Genomic DNA, 9,683 nt, shown 5'->3' on the forward strand with positions numbered 1-9,683 from the left:
TTCACTAATCTTTTTGGAGTTTGGGGACTTTACGAGTCAAGGCAGAATAAAAACCAGGTCTATTCTTTAAAGGCGGCACTTGCCCCGATGTTAAGAATAACTTCTAACTTCTCCAGTGTAGCAAAACTAAACTAACCATCTAGTTAATGAAATGTACTGGCAGCACAACATCACTGTGAGGTGAACGTCTAGCACTGATTCAATGCAAAGAAAAGTTAGAGATGCACATTCTTACTTTACAGACTAGCAGATATAAAAATGGACATGCAGGGTGTTTCCCTGAGGTGCCAAGAAAAAACTTGTCATTGGATCATAGTGTACATCACGGTGATCGATGCAGTTTTTAAATGTTCAACTTTCATTTGTTGGAGGACTAAAAAGACAAAAGATTGCAACATGGGTCACAATTTTATGGGAACATTTGCTGCAAGGTCATGTTTTGTGGTTTTGAGAGGACCACAAACCAGATCATGAGACTCCGGAGGGACAGTTCTGCCGTCGGCATTGTTGTTGTTCAGAAATGACATGACTACAGCATTCGTTCAGGCCGAGCACTGAGTCACTCACACTCAACCAATCATATTTATGACAGTGGAACCTGACACTTGCATTGTCCTCATGCCGTGCTGTTTGCTGCCAAAGCTGTCTCCACCACACTAACCAACCTTCGGCATATGTGCTGTGACCATGTGTTTTTTTTTTTTTTTTTGTTTGTCCTCCTCAAAGTCTTGTCTCCACTGTCTCAGCCACAGTTTCCACAGTAGGTCTCATGTTCTCTTTTCGACTCTGGCTTTGACAGAAGGGTAGTGCCTGCAGCACCTCTTTGAGCCCTTTGGTCATGAATATGTAGAGGAAAGGGTCCACCAGAGGGCTGAGGTAGAGCAGCAGGTGAGACACCAGCCCCAGGTATGTCACTGTTTCACAGAAGGACAGAGCCTGCAGGAGGATGCTGAGGATGAAGGGGACGTAGAGCAGGGTGTAGTTGGCCCATATCGCACCAATCCCCCACACAGCTCTCCTCCTCTCAGGGGTCGAGGGGTTAGATCGGGAGCAGATCAGGGCTCTCCATGAGTCCACAGCAAAGAAGAGGAGGAAGGGGAAAGGAGCGAGCAGAGACACGGCGAACCAGAAGTTGTACTGCAGCACAGCCAGGGCCAGGACGCCAAACGGGGCAGCCCAGGCCAGCAAGGCCACCGCAGGAGAGTGCCTGATACTGCTGCAGCAGCCAAGACACTGCGGGTAGGCCACCAGGAGATGGCGCTCCTGAGCTATGAACAGCATTAGGGTGATGTTGGAGATGACACCAAAATAGAAGATGAAGTCAGTGGTGTTGGCGGAGGAGGCAGTGTCACAGTCCATGTTCTGGTCCACACGGGGACGACCAAAGAAACTGATGATGTCAGAGACGAGGAGGAACATGACGTGCATGGGAACTTTGTTCCCACCTGGACAGAGAACACAGGAAGAGAAATTATGAATATATCAATACTACTGAAGCTGATCATTTGACTTGATACCATCGCTGGTACAAATGATAAAACCACTGGTACCAACACAGCCACCACATATTCAGCTTTGTTTTTATCTGTCATGGTGAAGTTATTTATGACTCCTTAAGTGTATTTACGACGATTATCTAAAATAATAAAATGATGCCAATAAAACAACAAAATGCAACAGTGCTACAAAACCAATATCTAGCTGTATCAAGTCCAGACCAACTGGAATAATGGTTTTCGTTTTAGGTTGCTTATAAAATGCCAGCTCCAAAATGACAGCTCCGGATCCCACTTCAGCTGCTTCTCAGATGTATGCAGGGTAAAGATGCAAATCTATAACTGATTAAATTTAAATAAATACAACACAGTTTAGCCTGCTCCCTGACCTATATTACTTACAATATAACTTAAATGTATTTACTTGATAAATAAATCTATTGTTTAAGTCAAAACACATTTCAACATCTCATCTGACTTCCCCCCCCCCATCGCTGTTATTGTATAACAGTTTGGTCAAAGCACTTCCGCTGAGTCAGATGTGCAGAACACACGTGTGCCACTAATGTGTCAGTGTAGTCTGACTCACCAGATGCTGGCTGGGAGTAATAGCATGCTATAGATCCTTTTCACAGCAGCCATTTTGACTTGTCAAAGCAGGAAATGCACAGGCAGAATTGATTACATTAATGATGGCTGCATTCCATTTAGGTGAGCTCATTCCAGGGCTGTGGTATGGTGCTTGCTCTCTCACTAATATGGCTTCCTGGGATATTTACTGTAATAGAATGGAGCCATCATTAGTGGACATCTGTGCTTTTTCTGCTTTGACAAGTCAACATGTCTGCAGTGCAAAAGGGTCTATTAGTCGCCTGTCTCAACCTACATGCTGAACATGCCAAGTTATCTGAACCCTTACCTGGTTGTTACGAGCACAAACCAAAACCAAAACCAGCTGTTCATTTTGCTTGTGCAGGCAACGTCTAAAATGCTACATCCTCCTTCCCGAGAAAGAGTGTGACGACGCAGCAGGTATGACAGGCGAGGCTGAACGTGGCAAAAGTGAGGAGGCAGGCAGACAATACAACTGTCGCCAGCTTAACCTTTAAGTACCGTTAGCATATTGCATAAGTAGATTAAAAAATACTGCCGCACTGCCCTTTTGAGGCTGTGCTGCAACCTGCTGACAAAACGCTTGCATTTAGCAAATTGTTTGGCCAAAAGTCAGCAAGAAAGTAATCAGACTACTCCCATGATTTCACCTGAGTGAGAGCTGAGTACCGTCAGGTCCGCTGAGGGAGAGACGAGCATCCTCTGGCTTTGTTGTTATTATCATCTTTTTAGTTGACGATCACATAGTAGTTCAATTCTGCACACAGTCTGATTAATGTGGCGTTTAAAGTTTTGATAGATGAAGAACATCTGGTCAATTAATGTTTGACCTTGAATCTCACTAATCATTCATTCACTGGAGGGCTCTGTTCTCTCCTTCTTTTGTTTTAAGGTAAAAAAAAAAAAAAACGGAGGAATTTACCTCCAGCTGTCACAGTCTAATTTGGAATAACTGACTTCCTCTTGTGTACTTTCATAAGAATATTGGGTATTTAAATCAACAGCATGGCCTGGATGTCTTTGTAACACTGACTTTGGAAACACTTGAGATTCCATCTGGAAAATATTGTCTTCCTGTCCATAATTCCACCACCTGGCCTGGATGTGTGTGGTATATATGATGTGTTGTATATATGAACTTATTGAAAAGAGCAGAGTGGGTACAGACCTTTGGACAGATTCTTGAGGGTGTACATAGCCAGCGCGATGGCGGGCAACCCGATGCTGAACGTCAACCAGCTGACCACTGTGGCTACCTGGACAGCGGTGGGCGTGGTGTGGTTGCCAGTGTCGTTGGTGAGGACGGGGACAGTTGTTGTCACTGTGTTGCTGTCAGCCATAAGAGGCCACGCAGAGGCTATTTATGTGTTCAGCTGTTCAGATTAGCATCAGGATCCTCCAGAGTGTGTCGCTCAGTCGATGTTCTGGATTCAGTGTGTCGTGACGAACACCAACTCAGTCTTGTTTGAGTCAAAACAAAGGTGTTTTCTAAGAACATAACAGGGTACAAGTTCAGGTTACATTATTTATACCTGCAGGCAGACTTAGTTTGCAGTAGAAATACAAGACTTCCACCTTCACTCACACTGTATAACTACACTGACAAATTATGATAAAACATTATTCCATTATAAAAAAGAAACTAAAATAAGTTTCTTCTAAAGCATCTGTGCAGATGTCTCTTCCACTCCGACTGATAGCTCCTGGAACAAAGCTATTTTTACACCGCTTTGTTCCACACCTCGAGATTACAGTTTAAACCTCCGTCCAGAGGCAAAGGAACTGAGAACTGAACAGTTGTTTGTGACTTAATCACCATTTTTTTTAGTTTATTTTTGTTTTGAAGGCACATATGTGAGGCCAGACAACATAATCCATTTCAGATATTGCTTTTTACACAATATTTGTTAATTTCATGCATTACAACTCAGATCTTAATCCGTCCCCTCTGGACTGTCCTCATTGTTCTGCAGTAGGACTAATGTTCTTTTATTTAATGACATTCAATCCATGATTTATTGGATTTAGACTACTTTTAGTTGTGGAACATTCTGTGTGCAGACAGGCAGCAGAGGGGTCAATATTTCTGAAGGGTTTGTGTGAGTTTTTATATTTTATACAAAGTGATAATGTAAGATTCTTGTTTGAGTGTCACGCATTTTCACCTTTAATATGTACAGAGGGTCTTCCTCCACAGTGTCCGCCATCTCTAAATGCCACTGAATCCCACACACTGGTGCTTTAAAGCTGAAGAGTTGTGTCACTAAGGGACAGTGGGACATCAAAACAAGCTAATAAGACACACAGACCTTAATCCTTCGTTTCCAGGATGTCTTATCATTTTTTGTTTTGGTTTGGTCTCCACCACTTCTTAAGAAAAAGAGCTAAATGTTTCACTTCCTTCACCAGTTAGTCTCTCACCTTGTCTGTCAGCTGTTTGGTGCCACGCCGACGGCATCCAGTGGATTTATCAGATCAAGCTGCTGGAAACATGGTGATAAGTGCAACGATAAAATGTGCCATGATAACAAAACCTATGAGCCAGAAGAGGTTAGAGCATGCTGGTGAGACTTCTCAACAGGTTACAGCTCTACATTAAATTTGTATTAATATCAAAATTACTGATCATTGCAGGTTTAATGTTCCTTTCGTCATTAAGGTTAATAGTCTACTGGAAATTTCTTGGACCCAGAAATCGTTTCCTATAAACTTTTATGATTGAAATGTAATCTATAGGCCTAGCGGATGAAATTCAACTTGGTTGCTAAGAGTTGCATGTTGGGCAATTTGAGTAATAAGCATAATTAGTTAATAAAGGGGAGACACTACAGGTGAAGAATTGGGACATTTTTTTTAACTAATGTGTATCATTTTCAGTTTCTCGCGATTAAGGGGAAACATGGCAGGCAAAAACATTGTTTTTTATGCACTGTCAATTTTGAGATTTTGAGTTATTTTGCTTCCATAACATGTCTTCTTTCAGACTAGTGGAAAGAAAATATCGAAAATTCACATTTAAGTGTTCATTTTACTTCACTTTGTCCTTTTCCTTCTATAGATTTCTTAGACAATACATGTTTGAGGCTGTTTTCTCAAAATGAGTTTTTTCTCATACTCTGAGCCAAAAATCTCCACTTCAGTATCACTTATATACACCAAACGCTCCGCTTTTATTCCTATCTATATTCTGAAGGTTTTGGCAGAGGGGTTTATTCATATAGCATTCATAGCCTGATTTATATGACATTTTATTCCTAAAAACAGGGTGAAAATTGTTTTGATTTATGGAGTGATAAAAAGAGAAGTCCAAAATTCCCTCTGTAAAAACCTTTGGCTATAACATGTCAACAAAATGAAACAAGAACTTTGAACCTGGATTAATCCAATGTTTAGATTTATGTTCTGGAAATGTATGCAAATTAGCGCATATTTAATTCGACAATGCCTCATTTGCATATTTAAACATATAATTTCAGAAAACTCATAATACAAAAAATTATTGTCTTAATGTAAGTAATCAACTGGGGAAGTTTCATGGTGATATATATTAGTTAAAAAATTTCCCAACATGCAACTTTTAGCAATCTCATCTGCTAAACCTATAGATGACATTTTAATAATACAAGTTCAAAGGAAACAACATTTCTGGGTTCAGTATGGGTCATATAGGGGTTTCAAGTAGACTATAAAGCCAAATACTCCATCTTCGTTTCTACATTTACATATCATGTAAAGATTCAGTATAACTAGCTTAACCTATAACTAGGTTTGGTAATTGTTTTAAATTTCCAAAGCAAATACGTCATCGTGAACCATAAACTTACCTGTGATAAATGCTGACTCAACTTTAATCCATGAAAAAACCCTCTGTTATATTCCACATTTGTTTTCAAAGTCTTAATTACAGAAAAAAAACATGAAATGCTTCATGATGAGAGCAGAACACTGTCCAACTGCTTCAGCTCCCTCGAACAGACTGAGATAATTTGTCTGTTTGAATATTTAAGTGCAGGTTTGTGCATATTTGCATCACGTCTGCTTGGAAAACAATTTATTGCTGCAGCGCTGAGCCTTCCTTATCTCCACTGAGCTCAGACGATTGCTTTGAATGAAGCCTGGATGTGTTGAATATTCTCCACTGGTTTACATGGCTCATTCTGTGTGTTGCTGATAATGCAGGGAGTGATATTTGCATGAACTAATGATGCCAATACATTGCAATTGCCTTCATTTTAACTGTCCTGTGTGCTGGTGTGGCTCAACACAAAAGGGGTGCTGAGGATGTCATGGTAATGTCATCGTGGTTATCACACTAGAAATTGTAAAAGAGAGTTTTTAACAGAAAGTAGGTGTTACAACTTACTGAGCCAGAGAGATACGAGGAGAAGGCCTGACACACAACACTACTGAGTTGCATTATGGGAAGTGTAGGCGGGTAGGTTCCCTACTACAGACTAAAAGTCAGGACCATTTGTTTTTATCTGTTTCTTACGAGTGATCCAGTTTGACTGATGTGCAAAACGAACCTTCTGAATTTATGCGTTAACTCGTGTTCATTTTCAAGTCCTGAAATTCTCCATTGTGCATGTTTTATTAATATAATGTGTTACTAAAGCAAGGACAGCATGTTTACAATCCTATGAAACGGTTGGAGGTGATGTTGTTCCTCTTTTTTTCATCAATGAGGGAATCATCTGATCTTTTGAAATGGACTGATAGTGCAAATGAACAATAGTGTTCGGGAGTGTTTCTTTCCCGGCAGGTGCAAAGTGTTTTTCCATCCCCCATGTGTTCTCTCCAGGTGCCAACATGATTAGTTGCCACCTGGGCATATATGTCGTGCTGCCTGTGTGTTTCTTTTAGATGTGGAGCTGGCCAATCATCACTCGGGTCACTCAATAAACTGAGCACGCCTCAGGCATGATGAACACGACAGTTCATTGTGCCGGATCCGTGTTGTGTTAGTAAAGTAAACTCGTTAAGAATACTAGAAAAAGGTGCTGGAGTGCGGTTGGTAAGTCTTTGTACTCCTTTTGACGAAGTTCTTTTTTTAGGTAAGTAAGTTTGTTCTTTTGTTGTCAGAGAAAAGGAATAGTCCGGCCTAGTTTTACTGTATTGATTTGTGCTTGTGTCCCGTCCCCCCTCACATTGTGCCAGCTTTTACATAAAACTGAACCCTTCAAATCAGCTCTTCACCTGATTATGATGCATTTAGTCGACCCTCGTTTTGGTGTGATGCCTGACTGTAAACAGAACATGTGTGTGTTTACAGGATGTGCCGTGGCAGCTTGTCGTTTCCAATTGTTTCCTCCCGCTGCCCCTGTCCTGGGTGTGTCCGTGTCCGTGAGCGTGACTACTGGTTAATGCTGCAGCAGATCGACACACCTGACAACCATCAGCTCATCACCTCCAGCTATGACACACCTGTTCTCGTCTCCACTCCGGTGCCAGGGATTGTTCCGTCACGTTTGAGTCGGCGCTGCTGAGCTCACAGCTTCATCTGTTCACCTGGAAATCCTTCCTCGTTTCCACCAGATTGAGACCCTTCTCAACTTGTTTGTTTGAGTAAATCACCTTTTGGACTGATCTGTCTCCAGTCTCTGCATTTAGCTTTAGTGTAAACAAATGTGAAATAACCGTCTGTGTAGTGTTAAACTCTGCTTATACTTAATTTTACACAGTGAAGATCAAACATTGAACTGTGGGAATAAGAATACATCTGTTCAACCGGAGGGCGACTTGTACCTTTTGTATATTTTCTCTTGAGATTCATCAAACCTTTAAAGAAACATGTTTTGTTTTATTTTGTTTAGTTTACATGGAAAAAAAAACTGACAATGACAACAGAAACAAACAAAAAAAAAAGACTTTGGAAACATTTCAAACTGTCTGCGCCACGAGGAGGCTGGTTTGTAATCTGAAGTACTTTGTAATCTGAAGAATGTGATACTGAACTGAGTGTGGCGACCCGCCGGTTGAGTACTGGAGGTGTCAGCTTCAGTGTTTGACAACTGGATCACTGAGCTGTTTCCTGCGGTGGCACAGCCACTGAATTATACAGACGAAGCCACAGTCGGCCCCACAGGCTGATCTTAACAACCACCGACAATAAATAAACAGCTGTCAGTCTTGTTGACAGTGTCGCTCAGACACATGAACATTTCATGGCCACTGACATGCATGGAGCGTCCTCATGAACAGGAAGGAAAACATAGTGTACATAGCAGAATATACAGCATCTGCAAATATACCTGCAGCTATTAATCATTAATAGCTCAGTGTCTGATGAAAACATGTCAGGCACAGATTATCTGGCTAACAAATCCAGTCTGAAGCCTTTTGAACTGCTCACAGACTCAGCGAGATTTCTTTGACAACATCCAACATGTTTGACATTTACAAATTTAAAGTCTGGATGATTACGTCGGTACTTTCCGAGCTGGATGAGAGATTGACCACATATCCCCACTAATCCAGACTTGTGTAACACTCTCACCTTCTTACCTTCTTTTACTCATTGTAACAAGTTATTACAGCAATCACGCTCGTCTCCATTTTGTTTATGTCTGCTTCCCCATGAGATCACGTGAGAGGGACGTTGTTCACTGTGAAGTCAGAATGTATTAATATTGTATCACATTAAGGCTGCTCTTCATTGAGTCCTCAGCAACAAACCAGCCCAGTGTGCAGTAAATCAGAGTGGATCTCCAGATAGATGTAAAACATACATTCACAGAGACGGACAGATTTCTTGCTTTATTGTTAGAACCCAAGATAAATGGCAATTATTTGTCAAGTACACTGAGAAAGACACTGTCTCAGACAGTAACACTGTGACCAGCTTTCACTTCTCAATCCTCATTTTAACACAAAGTAAAAATCTGTTTTGAGAATCCAAACTAATGTCATAAACAATATACTTTATTTATTTTTTTGTCTACATGAAGCTTATTTTTAAGGCATGAATAGAAAAGTACCCAAAGCAGAACTCCCAGACCTTTCTGTTGTCCGTAACCACGATCGGGAAAAATAACAGTGGAAGGTTTTGACTTTCTGCCCTGTAATGTTTAATGAAAACCCAAAGTTTGTCTCATGTGTCCTCGTGAATAATGAATATAATCAACCAAAACAATAAATCTGCTCTGATAGGAAAGTGAAGACATCTGATGCTGCTCACCCTGCCAACCATTCAGGTCTCGACATGTGAAGACAAATCAAAGCTTTGTCCTTCTTCTTTATAGTCGCAGGAACTCACAGATACGTGGAACCCCCCTCTGCTCCTTTCACTGTGTCTTTACAGACGATCTGTTCAGGTCTTGTTACAGTTGACCTGTGATCAGCAGGATGCTCACAGATACTGTGAACAGAGCTATTGTTTCTGTGGAAAAAGAGCCCGGACGTGTTGCTTTGCATCATGGGAAAAACAGCATGATGTTGGTGGTGGCGCTGTTTGAATAACCCTGCAGGCTAAATGAATCCTGCAGATCCTGCGTCCCGTTATGTTTATTTATCTTGTCTTCATTGTCTTATGTTAGCCAATATTGTTTTTGTATTAACGGAACAGTTCGCCCAAAT

General features: G+C 41.1%; 1 long non-coding RNA gene across 1 annotated transcript; it reads left to right on the forward strand.

The window, feature by feature from the left end:
* The first annotated feature begins 6,960 nt into the window (after positions 1-6,960).
* LOC115596239 (uncharacterized) lies at positions 6,961-8,055 on the forward strand. Its single transcript, XR_003986867.1, has 2 exons — positions 6,961-7,122; positions 7,381-8,055. It is a non-coding gene; the product is annotated as an uncharacterized LOC115596239 (long non-coding RNA).
* Positions 8,056-9,683: the final 1,628 nt, after the last annotated feature.

This window comes from Sparus aurata, chromosome 15, assembly GCF_900880675.1.
Source record: "Sparus aurata chromosome 15, fSpaAur1.1, whole genome shotgun sequence".
NCBI lineage: Eukaryota > Metazoa > Chordata > Actinopteri > Spariformes > Sparidae > Sparus > Sparus aurata.